General features: G+C 40.2%; 1 protein-coding gene across 3 annotated transcripts in view; it reads right to left on the bottom strand.

Annotated features, from left to right (window-relative positions):
* The window catches only part of LOC134209513 (bifunctional heparan sulfate N-deacetylase/N-sulfotransferase), a 612835-nt gene that overhangs the window by 518072 nt on the left and 81758 nt on the right, over positions 1-13005 (bottom strand). The window lies entirely within an intron of this gene.

The raw sequence follows: 13005 nt of genomic DNA, 5'->3' as shown, positions 1-13005 counted from the left end.
GTCGCAACGGATGAAAATACACTGAAAATAATTCCGACAAGAAAAAGTTTTTGTTAGAAAAACTTTTTTCCCTTAAAAGTGTCAAGCTTGCGATGTATGGACGGTTGGTAGGGAACATAATCACCTATCTTGAGACACAATATCATTAAAATCAAAAAGGGCGTGTTTTCGCAAATCGAGTTTTAATTTTTAAAACTGATTTTTTTCAGTGTAGGGCTCAATTTGAATTGTTTCCAGTATCTTTACTAGAAACTTTGGCTGATTTTGCGATAGTCACCCACACAACACTTTTCTGTAGGATGCGTTGTTTTTCGATTATATCCATTTGAAAAATTCAGCACAACAAAGTTTGGCCCTTTTCAAAAGATTGTCTAGATTGAATTTTGAAAAACTAAGTAATAATATATCCACAGACAAACAGACATAACACATTGAACATTCACTCATCAAATTCATCGTCGTACAAACACTAACGACATCTGTTGCTTTCACTTAGTTGGGCAAATCACGAACCAGATGGCGTTAGTGAAGAAACGTCAAACTCGAGCAAATGCGATACGCACGCCACTTGTGACCAATTGGCCAACTAATGATTATTTAAAATGACCGGTAAATCAGTCAACGATGAGAATTTCATGAGTGTTATGTCTGTTTGTCTGTGATATATCTATTGATTTCTCGCTTAACTTTTCAAAAGGTCCTAAGTAACATTTTTTTCATGAATTAATTTGAAAAGCGCAATCAACAGAACAACATGAAAGCTTTTGATTGCAATACTCAAATTAATTCATGAAACAAATGTTACTTAGGTCCTTTTGAAAAGTTAAGCGAGATTTATCAATAAAAAAAAGGACGTCAGTCCAATCAAACGACAACAAAATCAATCAATAACGGTGCTCACCTGCACTTTTGACAGCTGACCGATCTGATGCTCTTTATGGCTCTCAGCTTGTGGTTGTCAATCTGGGTGTCACGCTTACCTAAGGTACTCACGTGTCAGCTTCTACATGTCACGATGCGCTTGCAGTGATTGTCAGTAAAGAACATCGTTTAAAAGCGTGGTGATTTTTGTTTTCATATCTGATCATCTGGTGATGGTCACGACATTTTGCAAGACTGAAAGCATCTTCCGATCGAAGAAGCTTAAAATTTTTCAACATTTTTTTTCTTTCCGCTACGATGCTCTTAACGAAACCTCGTCAATAGTTTCAAAAAACTTGAAAATAGTTATTTTTTCCGAGAAAAAGTGACTTTAGTGAACTGAGGTCGAAAAAAGAGACTTTTTAGTGACTGACCCGAAAAAAGTGACCAAGTCACTAAAAAGTGACTTCTTTGTCAGAGAAGAGAATTGGAAGCATCCTTCTACGCTTCTCGGAAGCCTCCATCCAAGTAGCTCGAAGCCTCCTTTCAAAAGGCTCGGAGGCCTCTTTTCAAGAGGTTCGGAAACCTCCTTCAAGAGGTTTGAAAGCATCCTTTCAAAAAGCTCGTAAGCCTCCCTTCAAGAGGCTCAGGCCCTCCTTTTAAGTAGCTCGAAAACCACATTTCAAGTGGCTCGGGAGCTTCTGTTCGAGTAGCCCGGAAGCCCACTTTCAGGTGGCTCAGAAGCCTCTTTTTAAGTGGCTCGAAAGCCTCTCTTCAAGTGGCTCGGAAGCCTCTCTTCAAGTGGCTCGGAAGCCTCTCTCCAAGAGGCTCGACAGCCTCATATAAAGAGGCTCGGAAGCCTCTATTTAACAGGCTCTGAAGCTTGGAAGCATGCTTTCAAGAGGTTCAGAGGCGTCCTTTCAAGATGATCAGAAGCCTCTTTTCAAGTGGCTCGGAAGCCTATTTTCAAGTGGCTTGCAAGCCTCTTTTCAGAAAGCGCGGTAGCCTATATTTAAAAGGTTTGAATGGCTCCTTTCAAGTGGTTCGGATGCTTCCCTTCAAGAATCTGGGAATTCTTCTTTCAAGGCTTGAAAGCGTACTTTCAAAATGCTCAGGAGCCTCCTTTTAAGTGGCCCGAAAGCTGCCTTTCAAGAGGCTCTGAAGCCTCCCTACAAGATGCTCTTAAGCCTCCCTTCAAGAGGCTCAGAAGCCTTCTTTTGAGAGGCTTGAAAGAATCCCTCAAGAGACACGGAAGCCCCTTTCAAGAGGCTCGAGAGCCTTCTTTCAAGAGGCTCGAAAGCCTTCTTTCAAGAGGCTCGGAAGCTTCCCTGCAAGAGAGGAAGAGAAATTCTTCTTCCAAGAGGCTTGGAAGTGTACTTTCAAAAGGAAGAGTGGCTCGAAAGCCGCTTTCAAGAGGCTCTGAAGCCTCTCTTCAAGATCCTCGGTAGCCTTTCTTCAAGAGGATCGGAATCCTCCTATCAAGAGGCTCTGAAGCCTCCTTTCAAGAGCTCGAAAACCGCCTTTCAAGAGACTCGGATACCGCCGTGCAAGAAGCTTGGAAGTAAGCTTTCAAGATGCTCGGAAGCTTTTCTTGAAGAGGCTCGGAATTCTTCTTTCAAAAGGCTTGGAAGCATACTTTCAAAAAGCTCAGAAGCTTCCTTTCAAGTGGCTTGAAAGCCGCCTCTCAAAAGGCTCTGAAGCCTCCCTCCAAGTGACTCGGAAGCCTCCTATCAAAAGTCTCTGAAGCCCCTTTCAAGGGCTCGAAAGCCGCATTTCGGGAGGCCTGGAAGCCTCCCTTCCAAAGGGACGGAAACCTCCTTTCAAGAGGCTCGGAAGCCTCCTTTCAAGAGGCACGAAATTTATTTTCCAAGAAGATTGGAAGCGTACTTTCAAGTGGCTCGAAAGCCGCTTTCAAGAGGCTCTGGACCCCTATTTCAAGATGCTCGGAGGCCTCCCTCCAAGTGGATCGGCGGACTCTGAAAACATCTCTCAAAAGCTCGAAAACCGCCTTCTATGAGGCGCAGAAGTCTCTCTTCAAAAGGCTAGAAAACCTTCCTTCAAGAGGCTCGGAAGCCTCCTTCCAAGAGGCTGTGAAGCCTCCCTTCAAGAGGCTCCCTATAATAGGCTTGGGAATCTCCCATCAAGAGACTTGAAAGCTTTCAATAGACAAAAAAGTCCTGTAGGAAGCGACCCTGAAAACTAACGGGATATATGACGCTCCATGAAGTTGGCTGAAATTTGCATTATAATGCAAAATCGGGTCGTTTTTCATATATCCTATCTACGCTTATTTTCATTTACAGCAAAAGAAAAAGGTGGTACCTCAATTAATGCAAATGTTTGAAGGGGTACCTCTCAAGAAAAAGGTCGAGAACCGCTGGTCTAGACGCATGTGCTACACTTTTCGTGATCGAAAAATTTGGGTGTTATGTGTCCTGTCCGTTGTCTCATGCTAGGTGTTAAGTGTTCAGACAGAGTTCCTGTCTTTTTAAAAAGCTCAGCATTTAAAGAGTATTGCCAGTCAGCAATTGGAACAGCGTTCACCATGTCATGGCAATGTCGCAGCCGTCAAAAATGAATCGGCGCGCCGCCGTAGATTGGATTAAAATTGCATTTGGATAAGATTTGGAATAAGTCTCATTGGCCATGCCGCCGCTACTTGAGAACGGGGCTCGGGGAAGCTTGAGCTTGAGCTTGATGTCCGTACATTTCGTAGTTGCTACTGATCAGAACAATCTTAATTGCACAGAGAATTAGTGGATGGAGCAAAGGAGTTGTTTTCTAACCTCAATGCGTACAGGCCGAGACCTCTAAACTTTTCAATGGTCAATTACGGCGCCGTCCACGTCCTCACGGGCATCGGGGATGGGGAGGAAATGATGATGCAGTCACTTGCCCACTGCAAGCCGAGTATACCTCTGTACTTGCAACGAGTTCATGCGGAATTTTATTGGAATTTGGGATATAGGTTATATGGCACAGGTTCGTCTTGGTTAACGGGTTGCCGGGTGATAGGCATGAATTAATGGAATATAAAACGAATTTTACGTTCATCTCTGTTTTGCCAGTAATTATTATCAATGTGCGAACTAAATTGCCTGATGACAGCAGTACGATTTCATAGAGGGATTTCTGGAACAAATAAATTCCGTGTGGATTCCAGGAAGAATTTTTGAGAGAAGTCCTGAAGGAGTTTGTGGAAAAAAATTAAATTGAAAGTATTTCTTAAGAATGAAATTTCAAAAGGAATTTCGCAGAAAAAATCTGAAGTATTTTTAGGTTAATTGTTTCCCATGAGGGAGAGAGAAAGTATAAAAAGTATTCGACAGGAATTTCTAGAGAAATACGCAGAGGAAGGAGTCGAGTGCTTCTTAAAGAAATTTATAGATTTTTTAGAAAAGAAGGGGTAAAAATTTCCCGAGGACTTTTTTTAGGAACATGCAGGTCCATTCCTACAGAACATTCTAATAGTCTCCTGAACTATTTTTCGGGAGAATTTTGGGAAAATACCTGAAGGAGTTTCCCGATCTATTTAAGGAAGGGTTCAGAGGAATATCAAGTGCATTTCGAAAGGAATTCAGAAGAAAATTCTGTAGAGATCTCGAAGTAATTTATGAAAAGTTCTTGGGGGAATTTCTGGAAGAACTCCTGAGAAAATTCCAAGGAAAATTTCTTATGAAAAGTATCCGTGAATAATTCCAAGGAAATCTCCATTTACGAAAATTATAGAACTTTTAAAAGGAATTCTTGGATGATCTACCGGAGAAATTCCTGCAGGAATTCCTGGAGAAACTTCTGAAGGAATTCCTGGAGGAACTTTCGGAGGAATTCCTGGAGAAACTTTCAGAGGAATTCCTAGAGGAACTTTCGGAGGAATTCCTGGAGGAACTTCCGAAGAAATTCCCGGAGGAACTTCTGGAGGAATTCCTAGAGGAAGTTTCGGAGGAATTCCTGGAGGAACTTGCGGAGGAATTCCTGGAGGAACTTCCGAAGGAATTCCTGGACGAACGTCCGGAGAAATTCCTGTAGGAACTTCCGGATTAATTCCTGGAGGAACTTCAAGAGGAACTTCGGAAGGAATTCCTGAAGGAACTTCCGGAGGAGTTCCTGGAGCAACTTCCGGAGGAATTCCTGGAGGAACTTCCGAAGGAATTCCTGGAGGAACTTCCGGAGGAATTCCTGGAGGAACTTTTGGAGGAATTCCTGGATGAACTTCCGAAAGAATCCCTGGAGGAACTTCCGGAGGAATTGCGGGAGTAACTTCCGGAGGAATTCTCGGAGAAACTTTCGAAGGAATTCCGGGAGGAACTTCCAGAGGATTTCCGGATGGAAATTTCAAAGGAATACCTGGAGGAACTTTTAGAGGAACTCCTGGAGGAGCTTCCGGAGGAATTTTTGGAGGAACTACCGGAGGAATTCCTGGACATATTTCCAGAGGAATTCCGTAAGTAACTTTCAGAGGAATTCCTGGAGGAACTTTCAGAAAAACTCCTGGAGGAGCTTCAGGAGGAATTTTTGGAAGAACTACCGGCGGAATTCTTGGACACATTTCCATAGGAATTGCCGGAGGAACTTTCAGAGGAATTGCGGGAGGAACTTTCGGAGAAACTTTCAAAGGAATTGCGGGAGGAACTTTCGGAGAAATTTCGGGAGGAACTTTCGGGGGAATTCCGGGTGGAACTTCCAGAGGAATTCCTGGAGGAAACTCCGGAGGAATTCTGAGAGGAACTTTCGGGTGGAACTTCCAGAGAAACTCCTGGAGGAAATTCCGGAGGAATTCCTAGAGGAACTTCCGGGGAAATTCAACGGAGAAACTTTTGGAGGAATTCCGGAAGAAAATTCAGGAAGAAATCCGGGAGGAACTATCGAATGCATTCTGGGACGAAGCGTCGGAGGAATTCCTGAAGGAACTGTCACCTGAAAACTACTTGTCCGAAAAATGGAAACCAAGAAAAAAATGTACTGTTTTTAAGGAACACTCTAATCCAAGTAACTGAAATAGTGTCAGTACATCGAAAAAAATCCCCTGTCATAAGACGAGTTCAATACAATTCCATTTAATCTCAACACGTTGTATTTTTTTACAGATACATACTTCGTCGAGTCAAGTACGAGACACTGAAGATGGCCAATACGAGACACTGAAGAACATGAAAATCTTAAAATGGGCCATCCTATTCTTCTATAGCACCATAATGATGACCTTACTATTCCGAACGACTTTGCAGAACATGTTTTCTTTAAAAAAAAATAGTGTTGGCGTAAAATGCATCTTTCCCCGTAAATATGTATACTTGACACCATAATGAATTTGTACCTATTCTCCAATCTCCATGGTATTTTTATAATATTTACCACCTACTATCTTCGCAAATGGCAAAATAGTTAGAGATTAGGAACAAAAACCATTTGACGACGGCAGCGAGAATCAGCGTTGGTATATTTTTATTGCTTTCAATTCCCGGAAAACTATTGTTTTTCTACTCTTTATTTCTGTGAATGTTGAAATGAATTCAGTTTTTCACTTGCAAAGTTATTAATGGCTTCTCCGGTCTTTGTATGATGAAATTAAACGTATAATAAAAACCCATTTTAATTCACCGAGTAGTGATGCTGCCTTTCTCGCATTTAGTTAAGACACCATCCTTATATGGGGTTATATGGTTCGATGTCCCATTTTCTTTATAATTTTCAAACGCAGCGGTCGATCGTTATTAAACTCAATAGTGATAACAAGCCTTTGCCCCCTATCGAATAAAACTCGTTGCGAGCAAATCAGTTAAAGATTACTATATGAAAAGTTGTCTAATGTTTTTCTTAGCTTTTGTGCACACACATACACACACACATACACACGGACAGACAGACATGTGCTCAGTTCGTCGAGCTGAGTCGATTGGTATATAACACTATGCTGCCGTAATCTGAAAAAGTGACGTATAAGCCATTTTCCAAAAATGGTGTTAACGAGTACTACTCATCGAGCTCTTTAACAGAAAAATGGAAAACATGCATGTTGTAAAATGGCGGTTTCGTCACTTTTCCAGATTACGGCAGTATGGGTCTCCGATGCTTTTATAAAAAGTTTATTTTCGAAATGAAATGATAGCCTTTCGGTACAACTTCGTTGTACGAGAAAGGCACAAAAATTGAAGGGAATTCTTCCAAAATGCTTAGAAAATTCTAAACTATTTCAACTATCCGGAATTTTCTGGCGAATTTTGTTCACATCTTCCACGAAAATCCTTAGGAATTTTCACGAGAAAATCTTCTGAATTTGTCTCGAAATATTTAAAAAAATCCCTGAGAAATTGTTCAAAATTACATCGAGCAATTTCTCAGAATTTTGCAAGAGCATCCCGAAGAATTTTCACGGATAATTCTTTTGAACATTCTCAATAATGCTGCCTGTTATTTTTTTTTTTTTATTCCAAGTTTCAGAATTTTTCAAGGAAGAACAATTTAGGCAAATTTTTCAAAATTTTCATGGATAATTTATCAAATTTTCTTCAGGAAGAATTTCCGAATTTCCACAAAAAATCCTTGGAATTTTCTCGAATAGCATAGCATAGCATAGTAAAGTTGTACTTCGTAGAATGGACACTAGTGATACTCATGTTTTTCTTTTCAAATCTTTATCCAGATTGCTATCAGAAATCAAGGTGGGTGTGGTCCTTGATTTCAATCTAGGATAAACATCACAAAAGCATGAAGATTACTACTCCTGGCCACGTCCATCTTCACCGTAACTTGGGAGGGGAAGGTAATGTTGGTGTAGTACTTACTTAACGAGAGGCTCCCGACACAGCGACACCCTCATAAGTATCATGGAGTTGGATATTGGGGTAGGTATTCGTTGGGTCAGGATTTGCCTTTAGCTGACAATGTGACCGTGTACACCGTAACACACCACGCAAAAGTGTCTACTCAGCGTTACGGGGGAATCCTTTGGAATTTTCTCGAATTGCCTAAAACATAGAGAAATGAGAAGTAGGACATGATAAGTGAGAAGGAAGACAATTTCGACCTTCTTCGTTTCCTTTGTTTTGCGAATTGATATCTCATTCCAGGCGCCATTTACTTGATTCTATGCACAATTTCGCAAGTTCTGGACCAACAAGAAGTAGGCAAATTAAAAAGAACTGTCATTTCGATTCGAAAGTTACAGATCGAAAGTTTTTTTTTGTAATGGCTCATGGAAAATGCAGAGATGAAAATATCCGCATCACGAGAACAACATTTACACTCTTTCGACTCCCAAAACTATTGCATTTTGGCAAACCTACTGCTTGTATTTTATGGCACCTACCTTGTTCTCGAGCAGGTGACAGAGCCAAAACAAAACGTGTGGTTGAATTTCATTTACGAACACTAATCAAGTTTTGCGAGTTTTCATAAGTTGTTCAAAAAGGTTGATTACATTTCAAATAAAAGCAATAACAATAAACAATGCATTTTTACTCGAAGTTACGTGTGAAACATATACTGTAGCCGATTTTTATTGAAACTATCAAGATTCGCCTCTGATGATTGAACGATTATTTGAGCCGCTTAACATTCGGCAATTCCAGCCACTGTATAAACAATTAATTGAAAAACTCGGTGTAATACCAGACTTAAGGCATCACAGAACTATAGTTCAAGTTCAGATAAGTGTATTGAAAGAAAAAGAAAAATAATGTACTGCAATTGTAGGAAGTAGACGTATTTTGTTGTAAATAAATATATTGTAGCATAAATGCTAAATTATCGACAAATCATTTAGATTTCATAACACCGTTATCTATACTATGAGATTAATTAATACTCAAGAAACTATGTAAAGCTGTAGCTTAATAGAGATTGTCTTCTGATTTCTTCAAAACATTATATATTCAAACAAAAAGGTGATAATCTTTTTCCCAGATTGTAATCGAAACCGAAGGCACATATTTACCCAACTCATTACACATCTATCTTCACTAGCCAATACAAACTCTTATCCGTCTGAACGTGATCACGGGACCGAGTGGTCATCGGACGACTTCTCAGAGCAGATCGTCGCACACGAGCTCAAGTAGGAGTGATAGGATGTCGCAGACATCGGCACCATCGTTTCTCATCGATAAGGTCACCACCACCAACATCATCGCCCACGGACTACGCAGCGAGCGCGAAGTTAATCGCCGGCGAGAACAATCAATTTGTTTGACAAGTTCAGGTCCATCAAAGCGCGCAACAACGGCGGCAGCGGCAACCGACAGTGGTGCAGGGTCACGGATGGATCGTCTCTCCGGTCCCCGCCTATTTCCAGCAATGAATAACATCACCTCATCAATCAAGCTATCAATCACGCAGCAATGCGAAGGTACTGCCTTGGATTGGTTCTCACTGGCTGACGCCAATTTTAGCGATGTTTGATTTTTGTCACTGTTTGCTAAACGGTTATGCTATCAGTCATTCGTTGCGAAGAAGGAATGTTGATTATTTGGACCCCAGACACGGTATGTAATATTAACTGTGGTTGTGGACACTAAACATTGAATACGCATAGCTGTTGTGGTATTATGGAATTTGTTGCTAATAGACAAAACAGAAACTTCTGTTTTTTTGGATTTCTATTTTTGAAACATAAAGTCCATCTCTTAGATAGGAGATTATGTGATTCATTTGTCTGAAGAAACTACCATTCACATGTGTAGTTCATAGTTCAACTTAAGGTGAGTTACGGCGGCATCCAAAAATGGCAGCCACAATGGCCGTGCTATCCATCACCTCGCGTTTTTGCTCGCACAAATGTGAATATTTCGGCGGTTAGCACATCTGGAAACCATTTTTTCTTGTATGCTGCAAGTGAGCAAAGGTGAAAAACTACTTTTTACTTTTGTCTGTCGCTTACTTTTCGAGTTATGTGCCCTTAAAAGTGCTATGTAGATTTTAAATTGGACTCCAACGCGATTCACCTTAAAATCGCTATACATATACGTAGATGCACAGAAAAAAATTAATGTTGAGTTTTAAATTGTTCCTCTCCAGAATGCTTTAGCTCATGTTTGGAGATATCTCTTTAAGCGCTATACAGCGGTATATTTTTCTGGTTCCAAAAATGATTATGCATATGAATATCGAACAAAACGATTACCGGGGAAAATAAATTGCCGAAACAAAAATCTATCTCCGGCGTCACCTGACGCGGCCAAATCGCTCGTAAAAAAAGACACCTATTCATGCAAATTGGGTTCCGTTGAAACACAAGAGCGCACGAAGCGATCAGCTGTCGCAAAACGAAATGCTAATATCGAACGAGTATAGTGGGAGTAGATTCCGATGATGCGCTTGCTCGCTGCTCGGTTGGTTGTTCTGGGACAATTTTATGTGCGGACAACATATTCCCACCTGGGTGAGGCAACAAAAAGCAAAACGCGAAGATAAAAAAATAAACACCAATTCATTCGGAAATGTAGGTAGAAAAACACCGATCGGATCGGCCATAAGCATCTCCAATTTCAATAAATAAACTTGCAAATTCGCTTTCAATAGTTATAGGGGAGCTGTCCTTGTTCACATCTCACTGTCTGAAAATTATAAAAGAAATAAGCACCAATTTGTCCGGTTCTTTTGGCAAATATTTCATTTTCATTTTTCATTTTCATTTATTTCATTTCTTGAAATAAATGTGTGGAAAAATCACCATAATGGGACACAAATTCAGATGAAACACAGGAGCAGTTACCCTATCTACATTTTTTTCGCATTCGATCGTTAGATTAAATGACTCAGAAAATTCGACACACATGGCCAGGATACCTGTTGTGCTGAGCGAATAATGGTTGGACGTCGTTGGATATTTAGGTTGAAAGCGGTTTCCCGACAAAAATCGAACATCACACCTGTTAGCAAAATGGACAAAAAATGAAACGCAAAAAACGGGACTCATAGCAGCGTCCATTATGGATTCTAAATCACTGCTTTGGAAGTATTATTTAAAAGTACAGGATGCAATCAGAAAAAAAAGTCAAACCATTGATATCAAAGGGTATGATGACGATGAGTATGAAACTTTTCTCATGAAATTTCAGCAGAATTCCTCGTGAAAAATCTAAGGAATTTCTCGAATTAAAAAAAATCCTTGGAAATTTCGAAAAATTACACGTAGAAGAAGTGCTTCGAATTAAATTCCCTTAAGAATTCGGAACAATATCTCCTGAAAGTGACAGTCAATTTATGCAGCCGCCACTGAGCATAACTGGGAAGAACGCTGCCCACGATTTTCGAAATTGCGCTTTGTATCCTTCAACAATTCAACATCACAAATCGGCTATTGCAGAAAAACCTTTTTCAATATTTTATTGACACATCCTAAATGAAAAAGACTGTAAACGTGTTGTTCAACCCCGAATGAGATTTCCAATTTCCCATAACACAACACTCTTTCATAATCGTTTACATTCAACGATTTAGGTCCTAGATGCTGGCTCAATAGTATTCGAGTTCGACCCGAAACCTATAAAAGAAAAGAGCTCATGGACGACCGAAAGTACATATGCAGCAGCAGCAACAGCAGCAGCCAACGTTCGATAAATCATAACACAATAATGTGATTTTTATTCAAAAGCGAACCTTTCTTACGACCGGGTGGATGGTGGTATAACCCATCGAGCTTTGGGATGTCAAATCAAAACGCGGGAAGAAGGTGGAATGTGATCGAGAACCGATATCGGAGTCAGCAACTCAGTCTCGGGCAGTCGATTTTTTTTCTCTCTCTGCGTTTTCAAAGGGTTCAATCTACGTAGAACAGAAAAGCGATGAGTGGGAGCAGTGCGCTTGCATAATCGGACCGAGAAAAATTCGTTTTCCTCGTCGTGTCGGACTGGCTGGCTTTGGTGGTACGCTCCGGGGGGGTTCCTCCAATAACTATAATCAAGCGCTTTGATTTGAATCTATTGGCAATTTTACTATGAAATGGAAATGAAAAGGAAAATCGGAATAAAAATGCTGGATTTCATTTGCCTGCCCGGGAGCAAGAACGGATATCAATTTAGGGAGAATTGGTATTCATATCGAAGACCGTGAATTGACATCGATGAGGCGGTGGAAAAGTGAGTACAAATTGCATATTTTTGTCTAATGACACATATGTTTAGAAATGTATCTTTTACAACGAAAAAAATCATAATTTATTGGCGTGATTGCTAGGATATAACTAGAGGTGTGCGCTGCCGCCTGCATGTTTGCATAGGCATGACACTGGCTACAATCTGCCATATCGCTTTTACACGGATCTTAGCAGATCAGCACAGATCGATCCTTGTGCAAGTTCTCTTCAATGCATTACGACAGTTCCGACATCTACAGGACGCACCGAAATCTGGCTCCGGGCGATATGGAGAAAGCTAAATTGTCACCCTGTTTTGCTGTGCTCGAAGAACTTCAACTTCCGGTGCAAGGATAGTTTGCCGTCGAATTGCAAAAGTCTGACCGGATCCGAAATATTCCCTCATCGACACCACGTTTGATACTGACCCGCTGCAAGTCAATGGTATACTGAATACTAATGGTAGGCTACTTGATATGGTTTTCCACTAGTTCACCGGAGCATCTTGACCTCATTGAACCTCCAGTCTTGTCCAATGATAATAATCACTATACACCGTTTGCTTTACTTCTCGGCGTGAGTGACAGTGACCTGATCGCATTGGATAATTTCGCCAACAATTTCAATTATAATTTCAGCGCTTATGATTTCAATCATTTCACGAATGTCACTATCTGAAGACTTTTGGGGCTTTTCAAGGCTATAAGAACATCGTCTGTATCTTTTTCCGTTGTCGAGTTATATCAATTTATTTTTTAAAAAATATGACATTAGTGAAATTGATAAAATTTGAGATAAAACTTGAGATAAAAAAAATAACATATCTCCAATTTTTCTACACAATAAATAAAATGAGTTGCTTTTTCAAATGCCGTATAAACATATTTCATATAATTTAATATTTTTATATAATTTAATAATTTTATATAATTCAATATAATATTTTACATAATTCTGCCCCAATCTAAGTTTACCTACACAGCAAAAAAAGTTGTTGAATATTACATCGAAATCGATGCAACCCGTCGATTCCATCGCTTGGTGAATATTACACTGCGCGATGTACTCGA

Source organism: Armigeres subalbatus, chromosome 2 (genome assembly GCF_024139115.2).
Source record: "Armigeres subalbatus isolate Guangzhou_Male chromosome 2, GZ_Asu_2, whole genome shotgun sequence".
Classification (NCBI taxonomy): Eukaryota; Metazoa; Arthropoda; class Insecta; order Diptera; family Culicidae; genus Armigeres; species Armigeres subalbatus.
The sequence above is the reverse complement of the archived record's forward strand: the minus strand, read 5'-3'. Positions and strand labels throughout refer to the sequence as shown.